Raw genomic sequence first — 19,337 nt, 5'->3', positions numbered from 1 at the left:
TGTTTTTGGAGTTCTACCCCCCCCCCCCATAGACACACACACTGCGGTTGTTGCGTACAGCTCGGTGACCGATGAGCAGAAATTCTCATTGTTTCACTCTTCCCACATGCTGTGGCTCAGAGGCAGCATTTGTTGACTTATATGTTTGGATTACATCTTAATTTCATGTTACTAATGAATATCATCTGCATCACTCGGCCGCACAGCGCTGGAATGTAATGCATCATTTTGTGAAAACGATGTGATTAAGCCACACTCCGCATGCCCAAGAACATCATCATGGGTGTGATAATGTGCTGCAATATGAATCGCACAGTACCCTCATCACCATGATCAATCAGTTTTCTCCTGTAATCTTACAGAACCCTCACCAGGCCATTTTTAATGACAACAATGAGATTAACACCAACAAAATAACAAAAAATAACACTAAATATTAATTTGGAAATCTGTATTAATTTCTGTGTCCCTCTGATCAGCACAGCAGAGCTGAGGCTGTTGAAGATCAGAGCTCAACATGGAGATAGTCTGTGCAGCCATTTATCTTTTTTTTTTTGCCTCTTATGATGAATTATTCTGTCTTTTTTAAATAATTTTTGTTATGGAGATAACAAGCCATAAATTAAAAGTGGTTAAACTCTGATTCTGTTGTGTGAACCAGCACAGGTTTTGCACTGCCGGCTCACTTAAACCTTAATGATTAATTAAGCACAACCACGGACCTTTTTAAATGTTTAAAAATATTGGAGTCATGAACTTTCTCATCCAGATTTTTGACTTTGAAGGAGCATATTTGAACATGAAACTGGTCCAGGTTAAGCTTTTGCTCAAATAACAATTATGAAAGGTCTCCTAAAGTGCAAAACAAATAATTCCATTAACAACCATAAAAATTAAAAATTCTGTGATATTAATTTTAGGTTATATGGCCTACTTCTGCTTGCACACGACATGACCAAAAACTGTTGAAGCTGGAAAAAATAACAAGAGCAGGCAGAGCTGTTTCAGGCAGGTTTTCCTATTGTTTCCATGCTGCAGTTAGCAGAAAGTGAAATGTGTAAAAGCAACTGCACGTTGGGGCAGGTCCACAATAGAGCTTTATTTTGAAAGAGCAACAAACAGGAGCAGGCTAATGTGGAGCTGACACCTCGACTAACATTAACTGGCTAATGTTAAACTTAATAACAGGCTTAAACATTATCAACACCTTTGCCGGGAAGTTGCTTAAGAAGATGGTAGTTCTGCAATAGTCTAGATTTTGTCACGTGTGACAAAGCACGATAATGTTAAGGAGAATGAAACTAGAGTGAAATACAGTAGTGTTCAGAATAATAGTAGTGCTATGTGACTAAAAAGATTAATCCAGGTTTGAGTATATTTCTTATTGTTACATTGGAAACAAGGTACCAGTAGATTCAGTAGATTCTCACAAATCCAACAAGACCAAGCATTCATGATATGCACACTCTTAAGGCTATGAAATTGGGCTATTAGTAAAAAAGTAGAAAAGGGGGTGTTCACAATAATAGTAGCATCTGCTGTTGACGCTACAAACTCAAAACTATTATGTTCAAACTGCTTTTTTTAGCAATCCCGTGAATCACTAAACTAGTATTTAGTTGTATAACCACAGTTTTTCATGATTTCTTCACATCTGCGCGGCATTAATTTTGTTGGTTTGGAACCAAGATTTTGCTCGTTTACTAGTGTGCTTGGGGTCATTGTCTTGTTGAAACACCCATTTCAAGGGCATGTCCTCTTCAGCATAAGGCAACATGACCTCTTCAAGTATTTTGACATATCCAAACTGATCCATGATACCTGGTATGCGATATATAGGCCCAACACCATAGTAGGAGAAACATGCCCATATCATGATACTTGCACCACCATGCTTCACTGTCTTCACTGTGAACTGTGGCTTGAATTCAGAGTTTGGGGGTCATCTCACAAACTGTCTGCGGCCCTTGGACCCAAAAAGAACAATTTTACTCTCATCAGTCCACAAAATATTCCTCCATTTCTCTTTGGGCCAGTTGATGTGTTCTTTGGCAAATTGTAACCTCTTCTGCACATGTCTTTTACACTCAACAAAAATATAAACGCAACACTTTTGGTTTTGCTCCCATTTTGTATGAGATGAACTCAAAAGATCTAAAACTTTTTCCACATACACAATATCACCATTTCCCTCAAATATTGTTCACAAACCAGTCTAAATCTGTGATAGTGAGCACTTCTCCTTTGCTGAGATAATCCATCCCACCTCACAGGTGTGCCATACCAAGATGCTGATTAGACACCATGATTAGTGCACAGGTGTGCCTTAGACTGCCCACAATAAAAGGCCACTCTGAAAGGTGCAGTTTTATCACACAGCACAATGCCACAGATGTCGCAAGATTTGAGGGAGCGTGCAATTGGCATGCTGACAACAGAGGGACTTTGCAAATAAATTAGCTTCAAACAGACATCTTCTAACTGTTACAGCACTTACAGGTAACTCCAGACTGTCTTTGATCATCCTGGAGCTCATCAATGGGTGAGCCTTTGCCATTCTGGTTATTATTCTATCCATTTTGTTTCTTTGAATATTTCTTGCTTATTTATTTATTTATTTATTTTTAACTATGTACAGCACTTTGGTCAGTGTAAACTGTGTTTAAATGTGCTTTAGAAATAAATTTTACTTACTTACTTACATTTTGATGGTTGTTTTCTGTTTTCTTTCACGCGTCTGTTTTTTTTTTTGTCCATTTTAAAGCATTAGAGATCATTGTAGATGAACAGCCTATATTTTTTTGCACCTGCGTATAAGTTTTCCCCTCTCCAATCAACTTTTTAATCAAACTATGCTGTTCTTCTGAACAATGTCTTGAACGTCCCATTTTCCTCAGGCTTTCAAAGAGAAAAGCATTTCATTACCTTGTTTCCCATGTAACAATAAGAAATATACTCAAAACCTGGATTAATCTTTTTAGTCACATAGCACTACTATTATTCTGAACACTACTGTATATATTTTAAAGCTTTTACTGCAGGTGTGCTGCCTATTATTACCTCCGCCAACAAAGTTGGTCAGAGGTTATGTTTTCGCTCCTGTTTGTTTGTTTGTGAACAGCCTGTAACCCACATTTTTTCATACATCATCATGGAATTTTTACTGAAGATTCATATCCTGATAGGCAAGAACTGATTCCATTTTGAAGGCCATAGGTCAAAGGTCAAAGTCAGGAAAAATCTTGGAATATTAAAAAAAAAAATCCCTATACTTTAACATTAAATTAAGTTTCAAAAATTCATAACTGTCCAAAAAAAATTCTTTCATATTTCAAATGGAATTTATAGAGGATTTTCAATCACGTGACCAATTAGTTACCGTCTCCACCGTGGATTACTACATGGTTGGCACGTGAAAGAAAATATAGAGACAATGAAAGCTTATTACGAGGATTTAAACCGTCGAGATGAAGCTGTTTATCGTAATCGATGTGTAACAGTTTGTTCAGTGGATCCGTATGTTGTACCGGATAATGAATTTAATGACGATGTAATGAAGTGGCCGGCAGTTTCATAGCATTAGCTTAATATGGCCAGAACCAAGCAGACCACCCGTAAATCCACTGGAGGAAAGGCTCAGAGGAAGCAGCTGGCTACCAAAGCCGCCTGGAAGAGTCTACTTGCAAAAACGTGGGCTAAATTTGGAGATCCATACTTCGTAAGTACTGCCTCAGTACGAATTTAGGAGCACACAGACACACGCAGACACGCCATAGAGGTTTTAGTGCATGCAGAACTTTCGCTGCGGTCAGGCTGCAGATTCACCAGCAGTGCAGATGACTCACGTTGTGAGTACTGCCTCAGTACAGATTCAAAGCAGCACATTTTTATTCAATTACTATTGAATTAACCAAATCCATACGTCGGCAGTACGGATTTGGAGGCCGACAGACTTGCATGCACAACGCAGCTTTTCACTTGAACTTGGACTTTATTTCCAAACGTCAGCAACACACACTCCACAGCTTCAGTGTGTTAACTAGCTGTAACTTTTCGAGGCAAGTAAACACTCGTACAACTGACCGCTGCAGGCTGGACATGCTCACGCATCGCCGACGCCGAAAAACACCTGCTGCTCCGGTCCCGCTCATAAAAAAAGAAAAGTGACACCCCCTCCCCCCAACACACACACACACACACACACACACACTGCATTATTGTCATATCGTTACGCTCCTAGAGACGTGCGTTGAACGTACTCCCTCCCTCCTCTTGCTACTGCCTCCGTATGTTTTCACAAAAACGTAGTGGCCGTGGCATCCGCAGAAAACGTACGGCAAAAAAAAAAACGCACGGTGGGTTGTGACTGGGGCTTAAGAAACCGCCTAAAGGAAATGGGATTTACATACAGAAAAGCTAAACGAAAGCCATCATTAACAACTAAACAGAAAAAACAAGGTTACAATGGGCTAAGGAAAAGCAGTCTTGGACTGTGGATGACCGGATGAAAGTCATATTCAGTGATGAATCTCGAATCTGCATTGGGCAAGGTGATTGTAGCGACCCGCTTGGAATAATAAAGCAAGATGCAGAGAGCTTCGACTGGTGCAGCTTTAATTTCTCTCCTCCCCTTTTGACTGACTGACATTTGACACCGTGAAAACTATGAAATGGACACAAAAATACATAAATTTCCATAGCACCATATTTCACAAATATTGCATAGAATTATATTCACATTTTAGCCTTAACACAGTCCTTTAATAAACTGAAATAATGCATTTCACAAGAAATGAACCCTTCAAACCAGAGTTACAGCTCTTGTTGAAATAAGAACAATAAATAAAACAAATCCCTCATTTTTATGGATAAATCATCCCCTCCTACCTCCTTCTGCTTCCAAGGGCGCTAAGTTTGAGCTCCGTTTGCTAGCAGCCTATCTTCCACACACATCTCACAGGGACAGTCCTTACATGCAACATAAACGATGCAGAACACAGAGCAAACAACAATAAATACCTTTCTTAGGTTTTAATACATAACACGATAAGTAATTAATTTGTACACGTTTTACCAGCTCGTGCGTGACGTGAACATGTCGTTGCGACAAGACAGGAGCGTAATATCTAACGTCGGCAGCACAGGAAGTAGAAGAAGAAGAAAACGGTGGTCTTCAAAATAAAGCACCAAGCTGTAGCGTGTCAGAACTTCATCATTCGCCATAAACGAAATTAACCGCCATTTACACTCCCACCAAATCCTGCTACAATGAATGAACAAATATACAAAAGCTAAATGAATTGTACAGGATTTCTTGACCTATAACCTTTAACTATCAGAGTTATACAGTTGAACTGTACAACATCATACACAATAAAATAGCGTGTACACAAACAGCCTGTTTGTTCCAATTAATTCTCAAGAAGAAGTACTAATTTTTGGACTGGCCTCTCAATAACTGAAGGCTTAGAGGGGGAATCTTGTTTTCTATGAGGCTTTCGCTCTCCTACTTGGACTTTGACTCGACGGACCAAACCATCACTGTCCTGAACAGTCTCCACCACTCGTCCTAATTGCCAATGATTTCTAGGAAGGTTGTCATCTTTAATAATGACAATGTCATTGACTCTGAGGTTGCGCTGAGGTAGGTGCCATTTCTGTCTTGTGGATATGTTGAGTAGATACTCTCTTTTCCAACGACCCCAGAATTGTTCAATGAGATACTGAACTCTCCTCCATCTCTTTGTAGCATACAAATCCTCTTTCCCAAATACTCCAGGGGGAGGAAGAGCAACCTTAGATTTCATCATGATGAGGTGGTTCGGTGTTAAAGGTTCCATCGCTTGAGGATCATTTATTCCATCCACTGTCAATGGGCGACTATTAACGATAGCCATGGCCTCATATAACAGTGTTCTGAGAGAAGCGTCATCCAATCGACCTGGGCACTGTGCGAAGGTAGCATTTAGCACATTTCTTATGGTTCTGATTTGCCGTTCCCAGTCACCGCCTGCATGGCTAGCAGAGGGGGCATTGAAGACAAATTCGCACTGCCTTTCAGTCAGGAAGATTTCCAATGGTTTGGTGTCACATTGTTTAAGTGCTTCCTTAAACTCATTTTTGGCTCCAACAAAATTAGAGCCCTGGTCACAATAAAGTTGTCGGACAGCTCCTCTGAGACTGATGAAGCATCTTAATGCATTGATGAACGAGTCTGTCGACAAATCTTCGAGCATCTCGATATGAACAGCTCTGGAATACAGACATGTGAAAATGAGTCCATACCTTTTGTACTCTTTACGAGCTTTCTTTACAATAAATGGTCCAAAACAATCCATGCCACTATACGTGAAAGGTGCTGAGGCTTCAAGACGTTCTTTAGGGAGTTCAGCCATTCGTTGGTTCTCTGTCGGCCGTCGAAGTTTCCTACAAAGCACACAGGTGTGTATCAACTTAGCGACCAGCTTGCTTCCACCAATGACCCAGAATCCATTGACTCTAAGCTCCATTTGTGTCTGGCTTCGACCCTGGTGGCATGTCTTAGCGTGGTAGTGAGACACTATAAGCTTAGTTACATGACTATCGTTCGGTAAGATAATTGGGTGCTTGACTTTGTGACAGAGAGATGACTGTTCTAATCTCCCACCAACACAGAGAAGTTCTTCAGACCAGATGGGATCAAGACTAAAGAGGGAACTAGATTTTGGAAGGTCTTTTCCACCTTGAAGCAGCTTTATCTCATGGGGAAAGGCTTGCTGCTGTACAATCTTGATCACTGTCTCAGCGGCCTTCTCCCTCTCTTCAACAGTCACATGTTCACTATGTTGTTTTTGTGTAGACCTCAGTCTCTTGATCCTTGCAACCACCTTTACAAGTGTTGTCCATGAGGAAAACTGACTCAGACGCTTGAGGATGTCATTGCAGTTATTGGTTTCGGTTGCAAGTACTTGAATTGTCTTGACTTCGGGATCACCGACGAGTAAGTCTGCTGGACTGCTGGGTGTTAGATGCAATTCACGCTCCCAGAGAAATTTCGGACCTTGCAGCCAGTTCGTTGAGTGAATGTCTGAAACATGGAGACCTCTGGATGCGTGATCGGCCGGGTTTTCTGAGGAATCCACATAATGCCACTGATCAGGATCACTATTGTCTCTAATCAGTTGAACACGGTTTGCGACAAATATGTGGAACCTACGGGCATCATTGCTGATGTACCCAAGCACAATTTGCGAATCCGTCCAGAAAAATTCTTGATCGATTTTCATGTTAAGCTCACCCTTTAACATGACGCTGACTTTTGCAGAAACCACTGCTGCTGCAAGTTCCAGCCTTGGAATACTTGTGACCTTCGAGGGAGCTACCCTTGCTTTTGCCATTACGAGACTGCAATGGACTTCATCCTTGTCATTTTTGTACCTGAGGTAAGAACATGCACCATATCCTACGCAGCTGGCATCTGAAAAATGGTGTAATTCTACTCTGACAATGTTATGAAAGTCATGTGGGTGGTAACATCTTGGGATCGAGACCTCTTTCAGCTTAAGAAGTCCATTCATCCATTCCTCCCACCGTAGCTTTATATCTTCCGGAAGTGGATCATCCCATCCGATGCCTCTGTGACAAAGCTCTTGAAGGATACGTTTTCCACTTAGGCTGAATGGAGCAATGAACCCGAGTGGATCGTAAAGAGAGGCGATGACAGACAAACAACCACGACGGGTTGAAGGCTGATCCTTCAAGCTGATGTTAAAGCTGAACATGTCATCCTTTATCAGCCACTGGATGCCGAGAGCACGTTCTGATGGCGTTGGATCAAACTCTAGAGGCTTGACGCTTGCTGCTCTTTCAGATGGGTCTAAGCAAGACAATGCAGCTTCTTTATTTGAGTTGAATTTGTGGAGGCGCAGGCCTCCTCTTTTGCACAACTCTTGTGATTCAGTGATCAGTTTTTTAGCTTCGTCAACTGACGGGATGCTGACTAATCCGTCATCAACATAAAAATTTCTCTCCACAAATGCTGATGCCAGGGGGTAGTTAGCTTTGTGTTGTCTTGCTAGATGCTTTAAGCCAAAATTGGCACATCCTGGAGACGAAGCAGCTCCGAATAGATGAACGGCCATCCTGTACTCCTGTGGTTCCTTCTCCAGATCTCCGCCTTTCCACCAGAGGAACTTCAGATAATTCCTGGATTCAGGAGTGACAGAAAACTGATAAAACATTTGTTCAACATCACAGATAATGGCTACAGCTTCTTTTCTAAATCGACAAAGCACTCCTACCAGAGGATTGATCAGATCAGGTCCAGTTAGCAGGGTGTCGTTTAGAGAAATACCATGGAATTTGGCTGAACAGTCAAAAACGACTCTTAGCTTATTTGGTTTTTTGGGGTGGTAGACACCGTGATGTGGAAGGTACCACTCTGTCGCTCTCTCAGATGTTGCAGGGGCAAGCTCTGCATCACCCTTGTTAATGGTTGCCTCCATGAATGTTTTGTACTGCTCGTAGTATTGTTTGTTGGCCTTTAATTTTTTCTTAAGACACTGTAGGCGAACTGTGGCTAGCCTCTTGTTGTTTGGTAAGTTGGGTGGACTGTTGCCTTTGAAAGGGAGAGGCATCTCATAATGCCCGTCCTCCTTCTGTGTGATGTGGTCACTGAGGAACTGAATGAAATGAACATCATCTTGTGAGACATATTTATCCTCATAAGTTCTCTCAATGAAGTCTGATTCCAAAGTCTTCAGAACATCTGTTGCTGATGGAACTGGCAGTTCTCTTACTGTTAGCCGATGTACGAAGCTTTGACTTCCTTGCCTGTCTAGGTGGGGGTTTGACAAGCCTATTATACTCCATCCTAGTTCTGATCTCTGTGCGAACGGTTGATTTTTGTCACCTAAGATAACTTCAAGAGGAGCCAGCGCTGAAGGACAGTCATATCCTATCAGGAGTCCTACATCACAGTCCTGAAGGGGTGGCAACTTGTCTGCCAAGTTTCTGAGATGAGGCCACAGTAATGCTGTTTCCTTTGTTGGAATGTAAGACTTATCCACTGGGATGAAGTCACGGCTGTAGGCCTGTTGTAGTTGAATGCGACTCTCAGAGTCAAGTCCACGGACTTGTAGACCACGAACACTCTTGCTCGATACGATTGTGTCGATGGCTGTCATGGTACTGAGTTTCAGCTTTACTGACTGTGCATTCACATTCAGCTTATCAAGTACATCTTCTAAGACAAATGTTGAGTCACTCTGTGTGTCTAATATTGCATACGTAAGTATTTCTCTGTGTGGCTCTCGCAATGAAGAAACAAAGACTGGGACAATACTTGAAGTAGCAGAAGCGCGTTGTGTTGATGTATGGGATATGACCTTCTGCACTTCTTGGCTTGCACCTTCTTCTGTGGAAGTGGAGCCGTTCGGTATTGCTTCCACAGGTCTTTGGTTCCTGTCTTCGTGCAAGCAGGTTGGGTGACGACGGCTGCATATGTCGCATGTGTGTCGTCTCTTACAGTCTTTAGTCATGTGACCCTTTCTTAAGCATCCAAAGCAGAGTCGATTTTCATGAATGAATGCCTTTTTATCTTCAGCACTTTTTGTTGTGAAAGTGGGACACCTAGGGATGCCATGAGTTTCACTTTTACAGACAGAGCAAGGTAATTTCGGTTTACTGTTGTTCGTTTCTTCTTTCTCTTGAACTTCCCATATCTGTCCTGTAAAACTTTCTATGCTCCATTGTATGCATTCTCTGAATTTCGATAAAAGAAACCTTCAACAGCTTTACGCGCCTCTCCGACAAGATAATTTTTGAGATAAAACATTTTCTCGCTCGTTGGAAGTGGTTTTCTGTCAATCAGAGTCATGAATGACATCTTCCAATCTGTAAACTGTAAAGGGTCACCACTAAATGTGGTGGGTTCAGGGACTGGCAAGCGGTTCATACTCAATGAGCTAGCAATTGCTTGTGCTAAACTGACAGACTCCTGGGTCACTGTCATTTCAGGAATTGCTTGGCGAGGTTGGAACGAAGCAGCGTCTGGATTCAGCAGAGGCTCTGTTTTTATCTTATAGTGAGCTGAGCTAGTTGTGTCGTTAATTTCATTTTGGTTCTCAAAACCTTCAAAACTATCGTATGCTCTCACACGAGCTGCTGCTATAGCAACTTCCTTTGTTGCTTGTAACTGCTGCAGTTTTGCTCTCTCTTGTTCCAACTGTCGTTGCATCTCCACCTCTCTTTGCTTCATTTCTGACAACATTTTTGCCTCATTAAGTCTCCATTCACTTTCTAACTTGTGAAGATGTGCTCGTTGTGCTTGAATTTCTTCTCTGGCTTTTAATTGCTCCAGCTTAGCAGCAAGCTCTGCTTCTGCATCTACTCTGTTGCCGTAGGCACTGACTGAGCCGGAGCGTTTGCTTGATTTCTTTGACGACTCTGATGAACTTACAGTTTCAGTTTTAGATAAGCCAAAGACAGATCCATATTCAATTTTGTTTAATGTTTCTCTTACTCTTTCCTTTTCAAGTTGATCGTTATAATCTTCATCAATAGTCTCTTGACGGTTGCTTATGAGATCACAAATTTCCTTTGTCAACATAACACACGCATCCATTTTTTTGACAACTTCTGGCGTGGTGCTACTGTTACGCAGAATAGGTTCATACTGTAGTTTTACAGCATTGTACTTTGCTTGAATATCGTCCTGTAGCTTATTGAGGTCTCCTAATGAGCAGAGGGTTTTTAATCTTGTCCTAGTTTCTCTTTCTACTAGCTTCCAAGAGTCATAGGCCTTGTTGAATATTTTCTCACGTTTTTTGGAGTCTTGGTTACGCATTTCTTGGCCTTTCTCTGTTAGCTTCCTCTCACGTGAGCTAGACCTGAATGGTGTGTCTGTGGGATTGTCTGTTTCTTCTGGTGGGAGTGACATCTTGTTTGTTTGTGCGACTGTTTCAAGTCTGACGTGGCTTTGATTGTCCTATGCCTGAATTCACACCTATGAGCTGTAGCTATCCTTTACCACAGAGTAATATCTATAATCAAGCATTCACAGATGATGGACATTCAAAGGGATTCTTAGCATGAAACAGTAACAAGTGTTGTAAATGAGTGTTGCTGGTATTAATAGCAAAGAGCTTCACTCATAAACAGAAATATCATGAATTATTATCCCTAAACACATTCCATTTGTCCTGAAATATTCATCACCTCAGCACTGTTATATCTTAGAAATCAACTCTCAAATTAATTTCGACCTCGAAACGATATAAGGCATTTCAGTTATGCTTTAAGCTTGTGCGTGCGTATGTAAATTGTCCTCTTTGCTCCTTGGCACTCAAAGTCCCTTTAGCATCCGTAGTTGTACCTTCAGTGTGCCGTCCTTTTTGATTTTGCCTGTGCAGGATATCGACGTGAGCGGAATCAGCAGGCTGGTATCCGTTTGGTAGCTGGATCTCAGGTGAGGTGGCATCAGCTTCTCTGCAGGGATGGCAGGTCTCTCGTAGCCGGAAAGGAGTTTTCACTGTAGCGACCCGCTTGGAATAATAAAGCAAGATGCAGAGAGCTTCGACTGGTGCAGCTTTAATTTCTCTCCTCCCCTTTTGACTGACTGACATTTGACACCGTGAAAACTATGAAATGGACACAAAAATACATAAATTTCCATAGCACCATATTTCACAAATATTGCATAGAATTATATTCACATTTTAGCCTTAACACAGTCCTTTAATAAACTGAAATAATGCATTTCACAAGAAATGAACCCTTCAAACCAGAGTTACAGCTCTTGTTGAAATAAGAACAATAAATAAAACAAATCCCTCATTTTTATGGATAAATCATCCCCTCCTACCTCCTTCTGCTTCCAAGGGCGCTAAGTTTGAGCTCCGTTTGCTAGCAGCCTATCTTCCACACACATCTCACAGGGACAGTCCTTACATGCAACATAAACGATGCAGAACACAGAGCAAACAACAATAAATACCTTTCTTAGGTTTTAATACATAACACGATAAGTAATTAATTTGTACACGTTTTACCAGCTCGTGCGTGACGTGAACATGTCGTTGCGCTCAAGACAGGAGCGTAATATCTAACGTCGGCAGCACAGGAAGTAGAAGAAGAAGAAAACGGTGGTCTTCAAAATAAAGCACCAAGCTGTAGCGTGTCAGAACTTCATCATTCGCCATAAACAAAATTAACCGCCATTTACAGTGATGATGCTGGAACTTTTGTTTGGTGCCGTTCCAATGAGATTTATAAAGATGACTGCCTGAAGAGAACATGTAAATTTCCACAGTCATTGATGATATGGGGCTGCATGTCAGGTAAAGGCACTGGGGAGATGGCTGTCATTACATCATCAATAAATGCACAAGTTTACGTTGATATTTTGGACACTTTTCTTATCCTATCAATTGAAAGGATGTTTGGGGATGATGAAATCATTTTTCAAGATGATAATGCATCTTGCCATAGAGCGAAAACTGTGAAAACATTCCTTGCAAAAAGACACATAGGGTCAATGTCATGGCCTGCAAATAGTCCGGATCTTAATCCAATTGAAAATCTTTGGTGGAAGTTGAAGAAAATGGTCCATGACAAGGCTCCAACCTGCAAAGCTGATCTGGCAACAGCAATCAGAGAAAGTTGGAGCCAGATTGATGAAGAGTACTGTTTGTCACTCATTAACAGTGGTGTCAAAAGTACACACATTTGTTACTTAAGTAGAAGTATAGATACTGCAGTTTAAAAACACTCTGGTAAAAGTTGAAGTATCAACTTGACCTCTTTACTCAAGTAAAAGTGAAAAAGTATGTGCTCCAAAACCTACTTAAAGTATAAAAGTATAAAGTAACCTTTAAAAAAAAAAAAAAAAAAAAAAGGTAGATGCCACTATATGAATTGAAAGCTTAATTTAAAAACTGATTTGTTCTACATGTGGCCCAAGACCCAAAACCCAAATTACCCCCCCAACACCACCCGCATGGAAATGTTTCAATTCTAGAAGCTCTGAAATGCAATCTGGGACTATTCCAGACAATAAACTGCAGTGAGTGCAGCATCCATTTAGTGAAGGAAAAAAATACAACTTTCCTTATTCAAATTCATTCCAGTAGTATTCTGCTCTTACTAGGATGCAGCAGTTTTCTAGTTTGGCAGAAAGTTCTGGAGGAAATCACTGAAGAAATTAACACATTGAAAATACGGTTTGACCGAAACAAACTGTCATTAAATAAGACAGGGATGAAGTGGAGGTGTGAGAGTCACTAGGTGTTCACAGGAAACATTTATTTATGTATGTATGTATGTATGTATTTATTTAAGTATGTTCATTGTTAGTTGCTTCTATATTTTCTGTTGTGTTTCTATTCAGGTTCTTTTTGCCTCTTTCTCTAAAACTGTATATAATAATAATCAGATTATTAATATATAAACAAAAATAAATTTAACAAACATTACAATTTGAAAAGAAATGCACCCGAATGTTATGAGTGCTGCAATTGCTTAATGCTAACTTTTAACATTGAAAATACCATAGACATGCTAACGTGTTAGCATCGCTCCCATTTTTAAGTTATAAAATACATCTATCAACTGTTTCAGAAGACCATAACAGGTCGGTTTAACATAGAAAAGGTAAATAATACTCACAGAAGTATGCTCTTTAGGGTTTTAGCGAGGGAAAATTAAGCGAAAGAAAGAATAAACGAAGCAATAGGTCGAAGCATTGCTTCAATCTGCGAACCACTGCTTGGATTGGTTCACGGTTCAAAGCAAAGCCGCGCTGCAGAAAAGTTGATTACAGGCGCACATGACGTGAAATATATATATATATATGTATATAAACATTAAACTGAAGCCAAGAGTAATGAGGCTGTTTGTTTTAAAAATGTAAGGAATAGAAAGTACAGATACTTGTGTGAAAATGTAATGAGTAGAAGTCAGAAGTAGGCAGAAAAATAAGTAATGGAGTAAAGTATAGATACCTAAAAAGTGTACTTAAGTACAGTAACGAAGTATTTGTACTTCGTTACTTGACACCATTTATTTGACACTGCATTTTCTTAGGGAAATTACTGTGGATCACTTGTTTCAGGCAGCCATTATGAATGTCTCATCTGAAGGCCCTCTGATGCATAAGATACTGACATCTGGTGGTTTGTCTGTGCACTACAAGTATCTCATTGTATACGATGGGTTCTTTGGGGAGAAAATATCACACTGATGAAGCAGACATCTCAGAAAATCCTGTATCAAATATGATACACTTGGCATTATAGGGTTAAATGGTCAACTTTACAGGGTTGAAATGGTCCAAATCATAGCACTCCTTGCTGCTTTCCTCCGCCTTTGAATGTGGCTTGGTAGCCGAAAAATTTAGCGTACCCATAATGCACCGCGCGGCCCGAGATGTGCACTTCGCTTATTGAGGGCTCTAGCGTAATGGAACGCTGCTCTATGTAGGGTTTTTATTTCACACTATGGTGGAATGCGAGGAAAGACCGCTGTTTCTTAAAATGTTGGCAGTGGACAGCATGAAGCCAAATAAATGAAGGCGTCACTTAGACATTACACCCCAATCATGGCAATAAGCCGCTTTAATTTTTTTTCCAGCAAAAACGTGCCGAATATTGCCAATAATCATAAAAATCAGCACAAATTGGTTTATTTTTGTTTTGTCTGTTAAAGTGTTTTATATATTGTGCTCCTGAGTAAATGTTCTGATCAATTTGAAATTATTACTATTTATTGATTTTATTTAATTTTGTTTTTCAGTATCAAAAATGTTTATAGTTTAAGGATTAATTTTTTTTTATTTCAAGCAAAGTGATTAAATTTTTTTCTGTTACAGACTAAAAAACAATGTTAAAGTTATTCTTTGCTGAAAGTTGATTTAAAGTTCTTTGTTTTTGTTTTCTTTAATGTTAATAAGGATACAATGTTATGCAGAGGTGTACTTATAACAATTTTATGGACAAATTCTACTATTTATAGTCACGGCAGACAGTGTGTGTGTGGGGGGGCAAAATGTTTTCTTCTTTGTAGGGGAGGCAGAACAGAAAATAATTAAGAAACATTGTCTTAATCAAACATGCCCCAGCCACTCTCATTTGTAAGTGAGGTGCAGACTGGCACTCACTATCACCTGGCAAAGTTTGATCCGGATCTGATCCAGATTGTGGATTTTGTGGATATTTGAATTTAATATTGAAAAGTCTATTTGGTGTACATTTTTGCATTATAAATCAATCAAAAGTGCCTCAGTCACTCTCATTTTGCTGTTATGGATCACCAAAATTGGATGGAGGTTCCAATTTTATGCCTGTTAGTCTATCTTCCATTTATCACTCGGAAACCAAGTGCCAAAAAGCAATTGTGCATAGCAAAGATAACCAATGTTCTGTGAAAATTATCTGAAAAAGAATTCAGAAACTGGAAATTTGTTGGAAAAAAAAATCCCTGACAACACCACAAAAACTTTGATTCAAGTGCATAAACTAAATACATACTCCTGACATTTTCTAATTTAGCTTATGAAAAGCCACTTCTAAAAGGATTTAGAACTTACAAATTTTTTTCCAAGGTAAAAGTTTGTGGAATTGGAAACTAATTTTGGCGGAGGTTTGCGCTCTATACGAGCATTGTACTCTAGTTAATGCTACGTTAGCAGCATGCTTTGAAATAGGGAGACTGACACACACTGATAATGTTCTGTGTGAGTAAAATAGACTTGTTACGTATTTAAAGTGAAGGAGTTTGTTAATGCACTTTCAGAAAATGCACTTTGCAGAACGTAGGCACAGCGCTCCCTGTCTTTCAGTCATTCAGTGGCACAGTGCATATGAGATGAAACAAGAGTAAAAGCACACAGATTTTAGTGAATTGAGTTTCATTCATCCTAAATTGATCAATAAGAGACATTCACAACAAAAAGCATCTGCAGCTGCAGGAGCATCACTGAAATTAGTTGATTTTTGACTAGATTTTGGTCTAAATAGGCCTGAAATTTTACTTGCCTCATAAGGCAAGTTAGGGCCATGGTGCACTAGATAGAACAGATAACTCACCAATGTTGAGCGGGCAAGCATTGACGCCTGTGAAAAAAACACCCAGCATCTTATCTTGTTGGTTCCAAGATAAGCAAAAGGATTTTAAAGCATTTCCACACACAAATTAAACATGGCAATTGTAAATGGTTATTATTGCTATAATTTATTTTTTACCTTTTAAAAAGTAGGAAGACCAAGTCCAGTGTTGTAATCCCTATTCTGTTTGGACGTAAACGCCCTGAGAGAGGAAAAACCTGCATTGTACTTTGAAATCGAATTTTGGCAATGTCAAAGAAAATACAACACCCCTTTTTTTTGTAAAGCTCATCACCAAGAAGTCTACATTTATGATCGGAACCATGTACTGATCAGCAAAATATTTGCTATTGATTAATCAGAATATGAATATTTCCCAGAGAAGTGATAATGATGAAATCATTCATAGTGGAAAGCACATATTGTGGTGTGTAGATTGTGAATGCATCAGCCCTTTGATGCCTTTCATCTGGTATTTTATCTCTTCTCTGCTCTACAGTTGAGTTTCCAGAAAGATATGCTTTGTGGTGGGTGTTTTTCCAGATCACGTGCTCGTGCTCTGTCTCACTTGTCATACTTCCCCCTTTCCTTCTCGCCCATATCCTCCGCTCATCAATTGTTCCTCTCACTTTGACTGTGCCCTCCTTCTCTCTCTCTCTGCACAGTTTGTGATAGAAGGTGATAATGTAATGAACCACTCCCCTATTATCTGCAAAGACGCAGCACATGAAAGCAGTGATCTCTGCAGTTCGTGCCCGTGTCTATGCACGCCTGTGAAATGGCTGTTGTTAATGTAGTGTGTGTGTGCCTCGTGTTGTGGTGTTGATTGTTTTGTCTGGAACAGTCACGAATTTTGCCCAGTGTTTTCTCTTGTGAATAGGTAACGAATTTAACCCGGCAATGAACACTGACCTTCACAGTGACTTTGTGTTGGCAGGTGTGCTTGTGTGTAAGTGTGTTTATGTTTATGTGCTTGTTTGTTAGCTTGTATGCATATTAAGGTTGCGCTGACTGTCTGTTTTGTACAGAACTTTGAGGATGAGTGCAGGCTGGTTTGGTATCCATGCCTTGCCTCTGAGAGCAAAGGAATTATAATCGTGTGTGTGTGTGTGTGTGTGTGTGTGTGTGTGCAGAAGTCTGAAAGAATTGATTCCGCTGACTTAAATGCTTTACAGCAAGTAGGCTTTTGCCAAATGAATGATTACCATTGAACAATAGTACCATATTCAAGATTTGCACTCCTGTCATCTGTAAATATTCCTAATTTTGAATTAAAATGGGAATCAAATGATTTGTTAATGGCTAGATTAGTTGATGACCTACTTTGTTAGTCACTGAATTGTTGATGTTTGTGGGTCTGATGCGTTTTCAATCAAATATCATATGTGATGAAATCAGAGCACCCCAATACCACCCCATGAATAAACCACGAGAGTTGGGTGATTGTCACTTTAATTCAGATATTATGATGTAAATGGAAATGGACTGCATTTATACAGCGCTTTTCCATCTGTGTCAGATGCTCAAAGCGCTTTACAATGATGCCTCACATTCACCCTGATGTCAGGATGCTGCCACACAAGGCGCTTACTACACACCGGAAGCAACTAGGAGATTAAGGACCTTGCCCAAGGGCCCTTAGTGATTTTCTGGTCAGGCTGGGATTTGAACCAAGGATCCTTTGGTCTCAAGCCACCAGCTTAACCACTAGAGTCTAGTGATGTCCAAACTATTCCAGAAAGGGCAGAGAGGGTGCAGGTTTTCTTTGCAGCCACTGACTCCAGCAGGTGATTTCACTGATTAACTCATCCCACCTGCTCAAAGTGATATTAATCACACCCATGTCTCCATGGGTCACCAATGGCCAAATGGATGAGTTTTCCTTAGTACCTGTGTACTTTTGTTGGTTATAAACTACCTACTTGATCCATGCATTAAATTATTACCTTGAAAGAATGAAAAATGATTTTAAACAGAAAATTTTTTTTCTGTTACAAATTTACAAATATTTCAATGTCAACTTCATTCAATTTGTTTTATCTATATAGCACCAAATCACAACAACGCTGCCTCAAGGCTGTTGCCGACCGAGCGGTCCCCTCTGACAATCGGTCCCCCTGCCTTCACTGCACATGCGTTATTTCTCAGCATCAGTGGCTGTTGACTGATTATCACCTCATTCTGCTTTAAACTACACTTCTGTCATCATCTATCTCAGCGACAGATATCTGAAGCTTTTGTACAACAGTCATTTGCACATAAATTCAACATTATTTCATCATAAAAGACGGATGGCGCAATCAGAGCGCCATGGCTAAACAAGTTGCTATCTGATGCGTTCACTATGCGTCGGTCATTCCAAAGCATCACGGAATTTCGCAGAGTTTCTGCTTAAAATGGCCTTGTTTCTGCTTAAAACTGACTTTAGAATGATTTAAGATGTTTTACCTTTATCATCTCATGTTTCATAACCCCATTAATCCATTTGATTGCTTTGGGTGAAGAGACTATCTCAGACATGCTGCTGTGGTCTGAAATGATGCATGCACAGGGAAGCAAGGTGGACCGATTTTTAGGGGGGACCGTTCCGTCTGCAGCACCGGGTCTGGGTCATGGTGGCAGGAGACCAAATAGCTCATCCCACACTTCTCTATCCTCACCAAGTCTTCTGACTCTTCTTGGGAGTTCCCAAGGTGTTCCCAAGACAGCTGTGAAAGATAATCGCTCCACCGTGTTCTGGTTCTTCCACGGGGCATCCTCCCAGTTGGATGCGCCTGGAAGAACTTCCTGTGGAGGTGACCAGGGGGCATCTTCACCAGATGCGTGAAACACCTCAGCTGGCTCCTTTTAGTGAGAAGAAGCAGCGGCTCTACTCTGAGTCCTTCCCGGATAGTGACACTTCTCACCCTGTCTTGAAGTGTAAGCCCAGATACCTGACAGAGGAATCTCATTTCCACTGCTTGTATCCACAACCTTGTCCTTTCTAGCTTACCCAAAGTTGAGAGCCATAGATGAGGATAAGCGTGTAATTCGGGAGGCTCGTCTTCTTATTATTTGTGTAATATTTAATTTAGTTACTATGAGATTGTGGTTTTTGACTTGCCTTTTTATTACCTCTGCCAAGGAGATAATGTTTTCACTGGTGTTTGTTTATTTGTGTGTGTGTGTGTGTGTGTGTGTGTACTTGTTTGTCTTTTAGCAGGATAACTCAAAAACTAATGAAGGGATTTCAGTTACATTTGATGAGCAGATTGATAA

General features: G+C 40.3%; 1 protein-coding gene and 1 long non-coding RNA gene across 5 annotated transcripts in view; one reads left to right on the top strand and one right to left on the bottom strand.

Moving 5' to 3' along the window:
* Positions 1–19,337, top strand: part of LOC117509653 (F-BAR and double SH3 domains protein 2-like) — a 176,185-nt gene that overhangs the window by 6,715 nt on the left and 150,133 nt on the right. The gene's annotated exons all lie outside the window — the stretch shown is intronic.
* Positions 4,560–12,054, bottom strand: LOC117509655. Its single transcript, XR_004560463.1, has 4 exons — positions 11,843–12,054; positions 11,354–11,618; positions 4,888–4,968; positions 4,560–4,663 (listed from the first exon to the last, which is right to left on the bottom strand). It is a non-coding gene; the product is annotated as an uncharacterized LOC117509655 (long non-coding RNA).

The sequence above is a fragment of the Thalassophryne amazonica genome, chromosome 4 (assembly GCF_902500255.1).
Source record: "Thalassophryne amazonica chromosome 4, fThaAma1.1, whole genome shotgun sequence".
Classification (NCBI taxonomy): Eukaryota; Metazoa; Chordata; class Actinopteri; order Batrachoidiformes; family Batrachoididae; genus Thalassophryne; species Thalassophryne amazonica.
The sequence above is the reverse complement of the archived record's forward strand: the minus strand, read 5'-3'. Positions and strand labels throughout refer to the sequence as shown.